Below are 17,418 nucleotides of genomic sequence, written 5' to 3' on the forward strand. Positions count from 1 at the left end.
CCAAATCAAACAGAACAAAGGCAGGTGTCCATTCTGAAGTGTGGTAAAGTGGTTTGAACATAACATCCACTGCATTCTGAAGCTCTCCTTTGCAGAGCAGAGAATAACTATTTACAGTGGTACCTCGGGTTACATACGCTTCAGGTTACATACGCTTCAGGTTACAGAATCTGCTAACCCAGAAATAGTACCTCAGGTTAAGAACTTTGCTTCAGGATGAGAACAGAAATCGTGCTGCAGCGGCGCAGCGGCAGCGGGAGGCCCCATTAGCTAAAGTGGTGCTTCAGGTTAAGGACAGTTTTAGGTTAAGAATGGACCTCTGGAACGAATTAAGTACTTAACCCGAGGTACCACTGTAATACATTTGAGCCACCTTCTTCCACATTCAATAAACCTAGTAGAGTGGGTGGTCAGCTTGCTTCACCCTTTCATGCGTGTCTGTGATGTACTGTACGCCTACCTAAACACATGGCAGATGTGCCAACAAATGTGTATGGTGAAGCAGAGCCATTCTCCACCATCTCATCCATCTTTGCACACCACTGAAATTGCAAAGGAACAGCCCAAGAGTGGGGATGAGGGCTACTTTGTGTGGTCTAAAAGCAGCAGTAAGGTAAATACATTAATTAGGACCAACCAATATATGACAATGCAGTGAGCAAGCTTTTAGGTTTTCCAGAGCTCATCTTCAGGCTGAATGCAAAACAACCCTGTGGGAAAGGTAGAAAAAAGTAGGTCATTATGTAAAAGCAAGTCTTACACTTACTTTCATGGCTGACTTTCTGGATCTGCCTAAGTCTAACATTTTATCTATTACACCTCATAGATGCCACATGAGACCTGAAGGTGAAGCAGGTAATAAAGAAGTAATTCATTTACCACGATGATAAAATTAATACACAGTACAATCCTATACAGTACATGTCTACCCAAAAGGAAGCCCCATCAAATTCAAGGACATTAATTTCCAGGTAAGGATTGCAACCTAAATTGCTGGCCATGGCACCCAACTGTTCTTTAACCCATTGCTGCTAATCATAAAAGTTTTAGCAATTCAAAGATGTTAGCACCGTTTCAGTGCAATCCACAATCACAATGTGATAGCTCAGCTTCCACCTTTCCCTCCAATTTAAAACTGTGCAATCAGAACTCATCTTCCTGTCTCACTTCTTCTACACCCCCTGCCAAAAAGGGGGGGGGGGAATACCCCTGAATTTCACTTTAATGTAGCACTAAGAACTGGAGTTAGAGTTTAAAAGAAGATTCATTTTGAGATCTAGGTAGAGCTGAATCCACTAAAATGAATGACATTTTTGCCATGGAATTTAATCATATTGCTCCTATAATTCTTAAGAAAAGAATTCCTTTCAACAAAGAACGCAAATTCTCCAGTGCTACTCCTTTCAGTGTATACCTAAGGGAGGAGTTCAATAATGCTATTGAACAGACAGAAAATTAAATTTATCCCAATGTAAGTCTGAAGAAATTGAGAAGGCCTGCCCTTAAGGTTCTTTCATCTTCACAACAGTCTGCATTTCGAGAATAATAATATTTTTGCAGCTCTTACCACGAACCAGAAGACCCTGGTTCTTGATGATTTACAACACAGGCAAGGACATCCTTCTAATAAATTAAAAACACACATACACACAACTACTACGAGTTGTATATTACTGTATTTTCAGCAACACGGTTCAATTTGTCATTGGGATCAATGACACTTTTATTTTCTGTTGAGATGAAGTATCAATTTTGGAGCCAAATTACAAACTTAAAAGAGGCGAGGAAGGCCCCTTTGTGGCTGGCACTACTTTAGGACACAATCCATCAGGAGGTTCTGGCCCATTGACAGGGATGGGACAACAGAGCAAGGCACAATCATTGGTTTCCAGCTGCACATTAGGTAAGAAAGTAAGTACATGAATACAATGAAAAATACCAAAAATGTATACCCACTCCAGGTGGCTAACAGCCTTTAAAAACAAGTACAATATAGTCAAACATATTTGAATAAAACTAGCAAAACAACAACAGAAACATTAAAAAGTCCCAAACTATAAAATGCCTGCAGAAATAAAACTCATATGTACGTGTTTAAAAGTACATAGGAAGCCACCTTAAACTAAGCCAGCATACCGCCTCTCCCCATATGAACCAACCCAGACCCGGCAACCACCTGAGGACCTTCTTTATGTACCTCCTCCAAGAGAGGTCTGGAGGGAGGCAACAGAAGAATGGGCCTTTTCTGCAGTGGCTCCCTGCTTGAGGAATGCTTTCCCCACGAAGGCTCGCCTGGCACCTTCACTACATAGCTTTAGGCACCAGGCACCTTCTCCCAGACCTTTGGCTAATTAAACTATCTATGGCCTTTTAAACTATGGGGTGTGTGGGTGTATTGTGTTTGTGTATTTTTGTGTTTCTATGTTGTAAGCTGTCCTGTGATCTTCAGATGAAGGGCAGTATAGAAATTATATAATTGTTGTCACCATCCTAGCTCAAAATTTTCCACCCTGGTTAGCAGTGGCTCTCCAAACAGGGCATCTTTACCAGCCCTCCCTGGAGATGTCAGAGATTGAACCTAGAACCTTTGGTATACAAAGCATATTCACTACCATGTGAGCTACTACGGCCCTTCTCCTGTTAGTAATCAATGGGAGACCCAAACACTTTCCATGATATTTCTCCAGCAGGCTCCATTCCCCAACATCTAGACTTTTGGAGTAATTTCTGAAAAGAGGAACATTTGAACGTACAGTTGTAGAACTTATTTATTTACTCCTGCCACCATGTGTAGACTAAACAAGGCATCTCCAACCTTTTCAGACCCAGGACTCTCTTTTAACCCAAATATGTATTTGGGGACCCATTTCCTAATCTGTCGCCATATATCTGTATGATGGTAGCGCTCCTGTTGAGACCCACCGTGGATCAGGCCGCGACCCACCAATTGAAGACCAATAGACTAAACTGTATGAACAGGGTTCGCAGTGCATCTTATCTACAAATTATGCCTGTAAGCAAAGTGAAGATTTACACAACAAGTAGAGACAGGCTTGGAAACATTGCATCCTTCAGGCATCAACTGATGTAATAAATATGGGTGAGAGATGCTGTGTCAAGACAGATGAAAGGAATGGGACCTGAAGAGATTCTAGTGAGGCGTAGTGCCATGACTTGTCACATTAGGTTTCCATCTCTGAAATGTAAAGTGAGACTGCATAAGGAATCAAAACCTCTGAAGGCTTGGAAGATCTTCCATGCTTAAGTGGTTAGATGGAATCACATGACCTTATTTTCAAACCATGAGGACACATTGGAAAGGGGTGGTGAATGACACTGAACAGGGGATAGGAGGCTTCATGACTCTTCAGGCACCTGTTAAAAGCCGTCCCGCATGTGGGAAGAGGAAGCCATGCATCTTCAGCCTGAGATTTGTAGCCAAATGGTTGCAAACAGTTTATTATTCAAGGACAAAACAGCACATTCAGCAACATAATTTCACAGGGCTTGCCGGTATTTGATTAATTCCATTTAGGAGGAAAATCAGGATGTCTAGATAACAGAAAGCCTTTGTGTTTTCTGTATACTCTTGTCAATTGGCAATAATTACCTCTTAAATATACCTCTGGTCTAGTTAGGAGCTTTTATGCTGGGCTTGCCTGGGGCTGTTTTCCATGTATAGTTATCACAACATTGTCTCCAGGCAGCAGGAAAAATGATCAATGCACTGATTATGTTGTGTTCTGTTTTCCCTCAAGCCATTCAGCCAACTGTTCGCAATCGCATCAAGCAGAACAGTTGGCAAAAGGCTCTGTGCCTCACCACATTCCACTGACCTTAGAGCTGAATTGGAACTTCTAGGCCTAAAAATGATGGCCTCCCCATTTGCACACAAGATCCAAATGATGTGTCTAATCTGCAGAGTAGGGGTAGCCAATGTGGTGCCCTCCAGATTCTGTGGACTACAAGTCCCATCATCTCTGATCATTTGGCTATGTTGGCTGGGGCTCATGGGAGTTGAAGTCCATACCTGAAAGGTGGATTATGGTGGAAAGTGAATCTCTTTTCTTTTCCCCACAACAGCCCCTAGACCTGTTTGTCTGCAATTTATCTGCACTCTGGAGGGGCTCCTGTGACTGTAAATTTCATCTACCTTGGCCAAAATGTGTTGGGGGGGTGCTACAGCAGTTTTGTATATTCCTCATAATACTGAATGGGAAATGCAGAGCTTCATTTTATATGGAGCAGCTCAGAATGTGAAACAGATTGAAACAGAGAGAGCACAATGGTGGTCGGAAACAGACTGGATTTTTTTAAAAATGCACAGATACAAAGTGAGCCTTGGGAGCCATCCACACCCCTAGTAAATACTGTTGTGGATAAATATCCTCAGCAGGAATATCTAAAAAAGCAAAGGGACAGTTTTTGTGCATCGCTTTTAAGAAAGGAGACTGCTTTTCTGTGTAAAGATTTTTTTCCCCTGGCCAATTTCCTCTACCCCCATGTTGTTTTCTATAAAAGTTAAATATGGCACAAAGGAAATAGCTACCTGCCTCTAGCTTACTGTAAAAAGAAAATCCCGGATCACAAGAGTATTCTGGAGCAGCTATTGTTGTATTCTGAAGCAACCATGCCCACCCCTGTATAACTTGGCAAGACAGCAAGACAAGGTAGCAAATGAAGCTCTGTTTCACGTCTTTTTCTTCTGGCATTGGATTTGCCACCTGTTTGGCTAATAACTGCTGGAATTTTACAAGTGAAAGCGGATGACCGCATTGTGACTCCCTTTGCAGTACTGGCAGAAGGAAGTCTTACATATGTGCATCTTCTCCTCAGGCTTTGATTCTTCCTGACCTCCCCGCTTTTGTTTGCAACTTGGATGAGTCATGTTCCACGACATGGTTAGGCTGCAAGAAGAAACAACTGCTGCTTTTAAACAAGCAGCCGAGAAATGCCTGCTGGTTTCATAATACAGTCGAGGCAGGTCAAATTAATCAGATGCAGCAGCAGATGGGATACCTACATAAGAAGAACACAGGCTAGTTCACAAATAGATGCACCCAGGGGCATTGACTGCACTTTAAAAAAAATAAAAATCTTTTTCTGTTTCATGTGTCTGATCTTTTTTAAAAAGGTCGCTGCACTGTCAGGCTTAAGATGATTTCAAAGTGCATCATCAGAGCTTATGCCAAGGGCTGTGGTAAAAAGAAGCAACCATTGAGATAGTACTCTTCTTGAGGAAGCAGATTGTGGGCCTAATGGCAAAGGAGAACAGCTCAATAATCAAATAAAAAATCAAACACACTAAACCAGGGCAAAAGGGCCCATGAGAGAGCCTTTTCTTTCTGCCCAGGTACTCTAATAAGTAGAGGGATTAACACTTCCATTCTAGGAAGTACCCTAGTTTTTCAGAATAACACAATTGCATGTAAACATGCTTAGGTTTGTGGTGTAAATTAGCCACAACGGCTTACAGAGTTATTTGAATGGTTGTTAGTGGACAGGGAAATCATTGATGCTGAGGAAACATATGTCAGTACAATTTACTCCTGTTCCATACTCTGCCCAGGAGTGGGGCTAGTGCTAGGTGAATTGGCCCAAGCTTTCAGACGGGTGGAATTGGATAACTTCACTCAAAGAACTAAAGCCTGCACAATAATTATAAGATCTGATGCAGGAGAAGGTGAGATATTAAGAACCTTAAAGAAACTTGCTTTAATTGACTCAAATGTAGGGTTGCCATGCATCTGGGTTCTCCAAAAGCGGTGGCTCATCCTGGATTTAACCGAAATCCTGCCCACCTTTTTGTGTTTTTTTTCTAAGAAAAAAGTTCAACAACTTTGGGAATTGTCAACAATTTGTTTGTGTCTGGATTTTCACTTCTTGAAATATGGCAACTCTACTCAAATGCAAATGAAAATTGGATACTGAATGTTATAGGCAGCAGAAGCACCAAATAAACTGAAGATAACTTGAAGCTGTAAAACCAAACAGCAATATTAGGAATGACTGTCACTTAGACACTCAGCTAAAATGAGGAAGGGGTGATCAATAGGACAGTCCGTGTAGGTCTACTGGAATGGGAAGTGGGCAAAGGTATCTCACCAGATAGAAGTGCAAGTTACGTTGGGACAGGAACTGGAAATAGCCATAGGGTTACCCAAATCACATCACATCACTATTCCCAAGAGTTTACTAATGCCAATTTTGAAAGCTCGTATTGAAAGGTCAGGATGTCAAGTGAATTAGAAAACATGTTGTTGATGAATGAATAGCAGAAAAACTACAACTAAGCAATGGAACTAGGGGAAATAGCATTTGGACTAATTTGTGGAGTTCTCTTCCAACTTGGCTGATATAGCATGGCGCCACTTGAGAGCAAAAGAGACTTTCATGCATGGCAAGCAGAGCTCACCTCAAACTTTAAAACCACTGATAGCACATGCTGTTAGTGAGGAGATGGATTGCAGCACGTTTGTGTTTGTTTGTTTGTTTGTTTGTTTGTTTGTTTCAACAGCTATAACTACAATTGTCTCTAAGCGGCTGACAAGGATACAGTACAAAAGGTTTTTTAAAAATGGTTAAGGCTATGGAATCACGCTTCGAATACATGCCTGCTGGATGTTTTTTAAATAAAAAAAGGATTCAGTAGGTGCTGGAAGTTCAGTAGGGAGTGGGCCTGTCTAACCGTAACTGGAAGGGAGTTTCATAAATGGACCCATAATACTTAACACAGGGATCCTGGTGGATATGAGCTGTGCAGCCAAGCCATGGAGGACAGCTCACAGTGAGTCCTCGAAAACCTCAGTGGTAGGGAATTGATTAATTTTGGAGTCCTTGAGGTATACTGAACCAAAGTTGTTAAGGGCCTTGTAAATTAATACAAGAACCATGAACCTGGACCATGACTACATGGGCAGCCAGAGCAAACGTTTGAGCACTAGAGCCTGTCCGCATCCACAGATAAGGCACAAGGCTAGCCCCACATTTTTCATTCTCAACTAATTTTCTCTTATCATCCCTGTAGTTAATGGGATCGTGCAATTCCAAACACCCCTAACCGTTTCCCATCTTGTAATTATTCAATTAAACACTATACCAGAACTGGTGTTCTAAATCACTGTGCTAAAATGTGAAAGGAAATGGTGTCCAACAACACCCAAACATCCAGGCCAAAATCTTAACAATTGCTGTCAAGCTTCACCAAGTTCAACTGTGGTTATCTGAGGAGCGTGGACTGACAGTAATTGAACTTCGGAAGCATATAAGGTGACTATGCTTTTTTATTAGCAATAGTCATCATCTCACTCCTCCTTCTGGCCCCATTTTCCTTTTTGGCAGATAGAGAGCGGGATGGAGGGAGGAGGGTGGGAGGGAGAGAGTGATTTGCACAATATGTCACAAAAAGAGGGTCAAGTAACTTTGAGCATCTAAATTTAGTCTTGTGCAAGATAAGCAACGACAACAAAAAAAAGAACTGGTTATGCCGGCTAATGTACATGCTGTATTGCATGGTGGCACTATCACGACATCATTTCCTGTTCAGTTCCCTCTGTATGCTTCACCAGGTAGAGCAACAGGTGGCCATTTATGCTGGTATTTAACTATTTTGCCTGCTTTTAGAAGGCAGGGGTGGGGAGGGACAGCTGACTGAATGTGCTGGAACACACTTTAAAGTCCTAAATCAGAGCTAGCTTTAAAAGTCATTGATGCTTTTGATATTGTCGTGAATTCAAAATTCATTATTTTGAATCCTGGTTCATTTGGGACTCTTAGGGTCTCGTTTTCCATGGCATGTTTTCTTCAACAGGTGCTTAAAATGAACTTCAGATAAATTCTATTACTTTGGGGTTTTTCTTTCTTTCTTTTCTTTGTAAAACACACACAGCTTTTCTTTTCTCTCATTCCCTATCCCAAAACTAAGACAGTAATACTCTTAAAAATGTGAGATTAGAGGCAGCAATAAATTGGAGGCAGAATGCATCCAGCCTCACTGTACAAAGTGCCCCTCAGAGAGGAAATTCCTGTTGAAAAGCTGGTACAATTTAAGGCAGAGAACATAACACTATAACAGAGGCTGCTATCACCAGCAAATTGTCTTTCCAGGTGTAAGAGGTAGAATTTAGTGTAATTCAGACTTCTGAGTATATTGTGGGTTAAGGGAAGGACAAATATATTGAATCTGATCATTTGGCAGGTTTTTGTGTGTTCCATGTTTCTCTCTGCCAAACCTCCACAGACTATGAAGAAAAACCAGCAGAAAACTGTGTGGCAGGAACCTAAAAAACTTAAAATGCCCTGTTTGTTTTGGAGGAAAGCAGAAGACAGGGGCTAAATCAGTTCTAATGGGTGAGTAAAAATGAAATTTGTCCCCTAGCTCTATCTGTCTACCTCCACCCCAAGCTCCAGATCAAGGACTGTTGAAATGAAGAGCTGGAGAAAGATTGCGGAACGACATCAGACAATGAAACTTGAGAACTAATTTGTCCCCTTGGATAGGAAGTTTGACGTGAACCCAGGTTCCAATCCATACTTAGCCAGAAATCTGGTTATGATCAAAAGGTACATTTTTCAGGCAGTTCCCTCATTGCGAGAAATGAAGTTACAGGAAACCAGACAGGGCCTTTTCGATAGTGGCTCCCACCCTGTGGAATGCCCTCCCATCAGAAGTCAAAGTTATAACCAATTACATGATTTTCCAAAGCCATCTGAAGGCAGCCCTATATCAGGATGTTTTTAATGTTTGGTGTTTTGCTGTGTTTTTATTATTTTGGAAGCAGTCCAGGATGGCTGGGGCAACCCAGTCAGATGGGTGAGGTATAAGTAATATTATTATTATTATTTCAGATTTAGCAGACCAAACATTATCCAGTGACAAAGGAAACATACTAAAACATATCCATTCTCATCCCACACAATAATGCATGTGCTTAAGGCAGGGATGTTCTTCTGTCAACTGCAATCCCTGGGGTAAGGCACAGGTGACCTTTATCAGCTAGGGGAGGATTGGAGTGAAGCCTGGTCCACTCTGGTCTACTCCCAAGCCCCGCCCACACACCTCAGCCTGGATTCACCCATAATTCACCAGTGGGTAAGCCCGCTAACCAGAGCAGCCAGCCTGTGGATTCCCCAACTGCCAGCAGCCTGAATCCAGCATTGTTCCCAGGGCTGTCACAGCCACCCACCCTGTTAACTGGGTAAGTAGCCATTCCCCACAATAATGGATGGGATTATGACAGAGGTGGACTATGTTATTTGCAGGTGATATTGTGTGCTGTGGTGAACATATAGAGGTATTTTGGGGCAACAGAACAGAACAGGCTAAAAATCAATACATAGAAGACAGAATATATTATTTGCGCCAAGGGAAGAGCATGAGGAAGGAAAGGTCTAAAGAGATGAAATAAACCACTATGAAAAGCAGATGAAGTTAAATGTCTTAGGTTTATGATGCAGCAGGATGCAGGTAGAAAGCCAAAGGTTAGAAGCAAGGTGCAAGAGGGCATGGCTTAAGCAGAGGGAATAAAGTAACAATGTGTGATAAAAGGCTGCAGACAAAACTGAAAATTAAGGTTGAAGAATAAATTTTCCAGATGTGCAGTTAAGTATATACTGAGAGTATGTGGAAGAAAGAAGTATGTTTGGGTAATTATTTTACTTGCATCCACACCATATATTTAAAGCACATTTAAGGCACATGGTTTCCCCCTCCCAAGAATCCTGGGAATTGTAGTTCACCCCTCATGGCACTCTGAACAAACTTGTTGTTTTGCTGTTGGCCTTGCTTTGTGAGTAAATAAGATTCTGGGTTCATTCTCCGGGCCTTGCTTCCTTTGGTCTCAACCAGCAGGCATGCGATGAACACAGAGCAGGCACGCAACCAATCAATGGACAAACACTTGGAAATACATGTTGGAAGGTTAGTTTTGGATGGCAGCCGCAAAAGCGCCACTTCAGAGTTATCTTTATGTAAATATATGTGCCCTTGCTTGGATGGTTCTTGTCAATCACAACAAAGGAGCTTGTTCAAAAGGACTCATTGCTCTACTAAAAGCTTTTTCTATGGGGATTCGTTTCTCTCTCCTCCCCCACCATGAGAGTTACGAAGCATTGCCAAGACACAGAAGAAGACGTGCACAGGCAGCAGCTGATCAGCTTTCTGCCCTCTCTTATTAGAGCAACTCCGGGCAGCAAATAATGCTGACTGAGTGATCATGATTAGCATGGGGGGGTTGGGAGAGAGAACGAGAGAGCAGGCTTGGTCTAGCAGGTGGCCACCTTGTTGCCCAAGGGGAGCAATCACCACACTGGTATGAGCCTAGCACTATTGGCAGGATCTGAGGACCCAGAAGAAGAAGAAGAGTTTGGATTTGATATCCTGCTTTATCACTACCTGAAGGAGTCTCAAAGCGGCTAACAATCTCCTTTTCCCTTCCTCCCCCACAACAAACACTCTGTGAGGTGAGTGGGGCTGAGAGACTTCAGAGAAGTGTGACTAGCCCAAGGTCACCCAGCAGCTGCATGTGGAGGAGTGGGGACGCAAACCTGGTTCACCAGATTACGTGTCTACCGCTCTTAACCATTACACCACACTGGCTCTCTGCACCACTCACGGTCCACTGGCATTGATTCCAGCCCAAGGCCCTTGCTCTGAGAGGTACATAGATGGTCATGAGCCCCACTCCCCATCCCCAAATCAACTGGGAAACTGTAGGCTTGCCATATGCCCGGAATTTCCTGGACATACCCAGAACACCGCAGTCGGAAAAAGTATCTGGGCTGGAAATCGCTGGAGATGTCCTGGAAAATCCAGACAATCAAGCAATGTCAGCAATGTCGTTTTTGGCAATTTCCCTTAAAAATAGCTCAGAAACTTCTCTCTTTTTTTGGAAAATCTGCCAAAAGAACTCAACAGCTTTGAAAAATGGCAACCCTAGCTAACTGCCTAATACATTGGGGTGGGTTACACACAGAGAATCTCCTCCAGAGGTAGGGATAGATGAAAGGATGGAATAAAGCAGGGTGAATGCAGAAGGCCAGGTTTGGCCTGAAACTACATGAAGAAATCTCTCCAGGTAGCAGTTTCCAGAGCTGACACCCATGTTCCTGCTTCTGATCTCCATTCTTGGGGGTCACTTTTTTAAAAAAAATGAGCTCTAGTCCAGTGAAAGGTGTATATGATTTTGACTTTTCACTTCACATATGAAATGGTCCAAGGCCAGAGCAGAGAAGGTGATTAAGGACAGGCCCATCATAATGCAGTTTAAAAGAAGAAGAAGAAGAAGAAGGCACTTGCTTACTAGGATATTATTAGATTTCACTGTATCTGATTTATGGTCTCTGCTCTGTGAGTTTTAATATCTCTCCTTGACTCTTTTTCATCCTGGCAAGTCACTACATTTTCTTCATACTGTGTGGTACACATCACTTTTGTGCTTTTGTTCCCACATTTACTTATTTAAAAATATTTATTATGCCTAAAGAACTTTAAAGTAAATTCCTTCAGAGTTGCTAATTTTACATTGAAATGTAGTGGTAGTTCTTCAGTTCCCTGCCCCTTTTTGGTTGCTAAGGCACAATGCTTTAACTGTGTGTATCATCTTCATTCGTTATAAACTTATCTGAGGCATTGCATTTTTTTCCCTTTAAATTGAGCAACTGTCCTAGACTGGACTGGAACCTCAGAAGATTCCAGAAGAGTAACGCCGCACTCCAGAAAATAAGTCTGGATCCAGTGCATAGGTTTCACATGCACATTTACTCACATATATATTGGATGCTGTCCAGACCAGGTCATGAAGCCCCTAAAGCAGCTGGGATCCAGAATCCAAAGTGAGTTGAGGATCACTTTCTGGTTTTTGGAAGAAACCTTTATTTTATCAACCTAGTTCTGCAGAACTAGATCTAAGCATTTCTTGTTGTTGCTGTTTAGTTGTTTAGTTGTGTCCGACTCTTCGTGACCCCATGGACCAGAGCACGCCAGGCACTCCTGTCTTCCACTGCCTCCCGCAGTTTGGTCAAACTCATGCTGGTAGCTTCGAGAACACTCTCCAACCATCTTGTCCTCTGTCGTCCCCTTCTCCTTGTGCCCTCAATCTTTCCCAGCATCAGGGTCTTTTCCAGGGAGTCTTCTCTTCTCATGAGGTGGCCAAAGTATTGGAGCCTCAGCTTCAGGATCTGTCCTTCCAGTGAGCACTCAGGGCTGATTTCCTTAAGAATGGAGAGGTTTGATCTTCTTGCAGTCCATGGGACTCTCAAAAGTCTCCTCCAGCCCCATAATTCAAAAGCATCTCTACTTTGGATTAAAAACATTGTGATTTGTGCACATCCCACGCCTGGCCATTGTGTAAGCCTTTATGTGACTGACTGGAAGAAACGTAAGGCTGATATTATATTATAACTGGCAGATCTTGGTCCATCTTAGCAGCCTTGAAATTTCTAAATCATGCACCATTGTCTCCAGAAATTCAGGATGAAAAGGTAGCCACATATGCTTCCATATTCTGAAGTTGGTGATACTATAGGCAGGGTGGGTGTGAGATCTTTAAAAGGGTCTGTTGTGCCCAGTGTGAGGTGGGTCCACTTTTATCCCTAGGGAGCAGACCTGAGTGAAGTCCTCATGGGGACCCAGTCAGGTCCAGCCCCCTGGAGTGAACCCCACCCCAAGCCCATTTGCCATTGGTCAACCTGTCAGGCAGGCTGAATTCAAACTTTCCCAGCTGGAGGGAGAGGGCTGTTGCATCTCCCTTCGGCTGGAAGACCCAAAATAGAGCTGCTTTGGTGGCAGGCTGGCCCCATACTGAGAAGGTAGGCAGAATTCTGGGCACTTTATAACAGCTTTCTGTTTACCGTAACTTATCATGTGTATGTGTATGTGCCCAAATTTAAGAGGATAGTGTATAATTTGATATACTTGTTTCACTTTATATTTCATATTCTAAATGTAACCGTGCCGATACAGAATTTTACAGTGGGAATCCGTACTCCCTCAACAACAGTTTTTTCTTCCCTAATGAAAGAAAGCTATGACATTACATTATTCGTTTTCCTAGCCATTAAAATACTCAGTTCCACTTATGTGTTAAATCATTCTGCATTCTTTCCTGCTTCATAATATTTATGTTGTTCATTTTCTGACTAGTTCTCCTCATTCTTTTATTTCCTTAGGTTTTCATTTTCTCACCTGAAATTTCCACTTTACTCCATCATTGCCTTGACATTGATGAGTTAACCTTGGCTGTTGAACTTTGGCAGGAATGCTTTCAGAGTCCAACTTTTCATTTGAAAATCATTGATGCTCTCACATTGCTCCCCCTGACACACACACACACACACCCTCAGCACGCACATACCTTTTCAAGGTTACATTATCTAGCCTACTGATGTAAGGGTAGAAGCTCCTGAGATACTTTTATGTCCCCTCTATTCAGATACGTCAGCTTTAAAAAAATACTTTTGGTTCATTAACTGTGCAACTGATGTCTGGTCTAAACAATGTAAAATATGCAACTTATACTGCACTCAGTAATGTATTTGTACAAAAAGAAAAAAGTTAGAAACTGAGGTACAATAGAAGAATTAAATGAAACAATTCAGATACAAATTGGGAGTAGGCAACATGAAACCAGCATACCTGGCGGTCATAACTAGTGCCCACTAGACCTAGGTAGGGCAGCTAGGAGGTCAAAGGGCACAGCCAATGGGGTCATGGATGTTTGGCCAAACTGTTCTGGTTACCTCCCCATCTCAGAAGTCCATGCCAGAGAGACCTAGTGAAAACCACTAGACTAAGGGAAGCCCTTTCTCTCTGTGTCAAGAGAACACAGCAGGCAAAAACTCTGACATTCAGCGTTTCTTGGGCAAATTAGCAGATGCAAGGAGATGATCATTCAGTAGTAGGATGCTGTGAAGCAAATGAGAAGGCAAGTTCGCTTGCTGAGGGGGTGGTATGTTTATTGCTTGACGGTAGCTGACATCCATGGCTTGAAGCTGGCTAATGTCTGGCAACGGGCAAATGTTGGCAGGTAGATGGTGATGTTGAAAGGCTGAAACTAGGGTTGCCATACATCCAGATTTCCCTGGACATAGCCAGAATACTGCAGTCGGCAGCAGTGTCCAGGTGGAAATCAGGCAAATGTCTGGGGAAATCTGGATGTTTGGCAGCCCATGTTGGGCAAAACTAATAAACGCTCAACAACTTTGACCCCCCTTCCCCCGAAAAACTCAACAACTTTGCCTAAAAATGCTCAACAACTCTTCACTCTGGATTTTCCTGTTTGAAATATGGCAACCTGAGCTGAAACAGGCTGATGTTTGTGAATTTGTCAGCTGAATCTCTCCTTCAGAAGCTGGCCAACAGAAGCTAGTGGATATTTATGGATTGGAGGCAGGGCATGACACTGAATGAATGGAGAGTAAATGATGAGGGAATATGCCCACTGGATGTTAGCTAGTGTATGTTGCTGTGAGGGAATGGAAGGTTTTGAGTGAATGTGCCTGCCGGCATTTTTCATGGATGTTGGCTGCTATATCTTTGTGTGCATGAATGGGAAGTTTGGAATGCACGGAGAGTGAATGATGACTGAATGTGTCCTCTGAATGTTGGCTAGCATATGTTTGTGTGCATGAATGGGAGGGTTTGAATGAATGATGAGTAAATATGACCTCTGGATGTTTCTTGGTGCTTGTGTATGTGAATGGGATTATTTTTATTATTATGAATTACCTGCCCTTCACCCAAAGGTCCCAGGGTGGGTTACAACATAAAAACACAATATTTAAAACAGTTTTACACAACTTACAATGTGTTGAAGGAATGGGGAGTGAATATGACAATGTGTCTGCTGGGTTTTTTCAGGGATGATGTACGTTTTTGTGTGTGCATAAGGAGGTTTTGAATGAACTGAATGATCAATGAATGTGCCCGCTGGCATTCTTCATGGCCATCAGCTGGTGTAAGGATGTGGTCAAAGTATATTGCATGTGTATGCATGCTCAGAGGCTGGCCTCAGTTGGTCTTGGGATGCAGAATGAATGTGATGCTTGGAAGGAAATTGGTGGGTATTCGGGGATAGATGAAACCTGTGGGAGTTGGCAGCCTAAAGCCTGCTGGTAAAGCTGCCAGGGAGAAGCCAGTGGAGGTGCCTGGGTAATGCAGGCAAATGGCAGCCATCCCATTCATTGTTCCTATATATTTTTTTCCTTCCAATGAAGTCTGAAGCAATGTTTTCATGAGAGAACCCCTGAAAACAATGAAGAAGACTGCAGGGTATCAGCAAGGTGGGGACGGTTTCTTTCCTCTTTCCCCTGTCTGGGTTCTCCTTCATCAAGAAAATTACTTACTTTAAGGCTGAAAACCTGAGGAGAGGAGTCTCCAGGCCTGAGGGAGAAAAAATGAGAGGTAATGTGGGTAGGAGAAACAGAGAAAGATCTCAGGACAGGTCAGCAAACACAGGCCTGCACTTTAGTAAGTCAACAGAGGTTGAAACAGAGGCTTCAGTCAAAGTCCTCACAGTGTTTTGTTGAGGCTTAACTGGGGTGGAGTAAATAAAATCTGCAATCCTTTGCAATCTGGCAGAAGAGTTTTAACAAGGTTCCTGAAAGCTGGCTCAGTTTAGCAATTGTAAAAAAATAAGGTGTGTTTGAGTAACACATTAGTGAAGTGTGTGCCCTTTTAAAGAGACAATTCTAAATTAAAGTAACCAAGGAAGCTAGTCCACTGCATAATCTTGTAATAAATAAACATTAATATCTTTGTCACACATAGTAACTGTATCTGATTGGTTTTATACCAAGCCTATATCCCCCAGTTACCAGGGTTATTGGTAAGTGAAGGGTTCAAAGGGCACAGGTAATTTTAAATGGTGGGAAACATATGGATTTATGGAAACTTGGAGTGGAAGCTGGGTTTTGCTTATAAAATAAATAAGGAGATACCCCACTTTCCTTGCCACAGGTTCAATGGCTATGACCCTATTAATATTATTTAGTGTCTGTATACCAGTTCCTGTGTCCTGGTTGCTAGGATTACTATTAAACTGAAAGAAAAATGGGAATCTGTGAAAGTGCTCATTTTGAGGATTTTCTCTCTTCTGTGCCCCCAGACTGCACGTTAACAACAACAACTTGTACCCGGTGCCATTTTTCTGGAAAAAGAGGTACCACAACTCACCATGAACGCCTCCCTTGTTCTCTTATAATGGCCATGGCACCCACCTAAGAGGTGCTGAAACTGAGTTCCAGTGAGTTCCTGCTGGGAAAAAAGTCCTGCTTCTACCCCACCCATCCGAGCCCTGCCAAGGAGCTGTATGTAATCCAATTTAATAAACTTACTGAGTTATTAACACCTGTATGGAGACTGAAACAGTAATTCAACAGGCAACATACTGGTAACCAACCCATTTTTAAACTTGCAGCATACACGTATCAAAGACTGAGACAACTTTTCTTCAAGCTACTATGGGTGCTTGGAGAATGGTTTGGTTTTTTAAAACTAGCACCTCCAATTTCTCATTTAGTTCCAATTTGTTTCCATCTAGTGCTTAAGGACGAAGGAGAAACCTTAAATTGGGACAGTTGGGAGCAGTCTGGACTGCTACCAGTTAAAATATTTGTACCTTAATGGTATCCCAAGGTGGAGGGAACAGATCGAAGCTAAAATTAATACTCTCCTATGCTCCTGGTTCCAGTTTATCCAATTAATGTATTTTTTTGTTGAAGTCAGAGGCGATTGCTCAGGCATTTGAAGTTTTTGAAGATATTATTGTAAATGTTTCTCCGTCATCTAAAGGTATGGTTTCAGTAAAGTATAAATTTATGACAGAAACTGAACATGGTGATTTTATGGGAGACTGACTTGGTAATTGAAATTACTAATGAGCAATGGCATGTTCTGCGGAAAAAGAGACCTTTAAAATCGGTTTTGGCTACAATGAGGGAAACCTTGTTAAAGCTTCTTCATAGATGGTATCTCACACCTTTAAGATTGTCTTGCATGACTAACAATGTAGATCCCAGCTGCTGGAAGGGGTGTACGGGTCTATGGTCCTATTTTCATATGTTGTACGAGTTGTACTCGTATTTTCAACTCTTGGTCTTCATGTTTTCAGGGAAATAAGCTTCATTTTCAAGACAAATATTACCATGTCTCTTATGTTGGCATTACTCAGGTTATAGGAAGATAAACCTCCAAGATCGATTACACATAAAGTCCTATTAAGCTTTTTTCTTGTTGCAGCTTGAATGAAAATTGCTTAATGCTGGCGTAATTCAGAGAATCTCACTTTGGATGCACAGTATGCAAGAGTTTGGTCAATTACATTTGCAGAAAAATTAACTAATCAAATTAGAGCTGCTGAAGGCAAGGCAAGTCTGTAACTTTGATTAGCATGGCTACAGAACTCATCTTTCTATTTATTA

The sequence above is a fragment of the Podarcis raffonei genome, chromosome 2 (genome assembly GCF_027172205.1).
Source record: "Podarcis raffonei isolate rPodRaf1 chromosome 2, rPodRaf1.pri, whole genome shotgun sequence".
Lineage (NCBI taxonomy): Eukaryota > Metazoa > Chordata > Lepidosauria > Squamata > Lacertidae > Podarcis > Podarcis raffonei.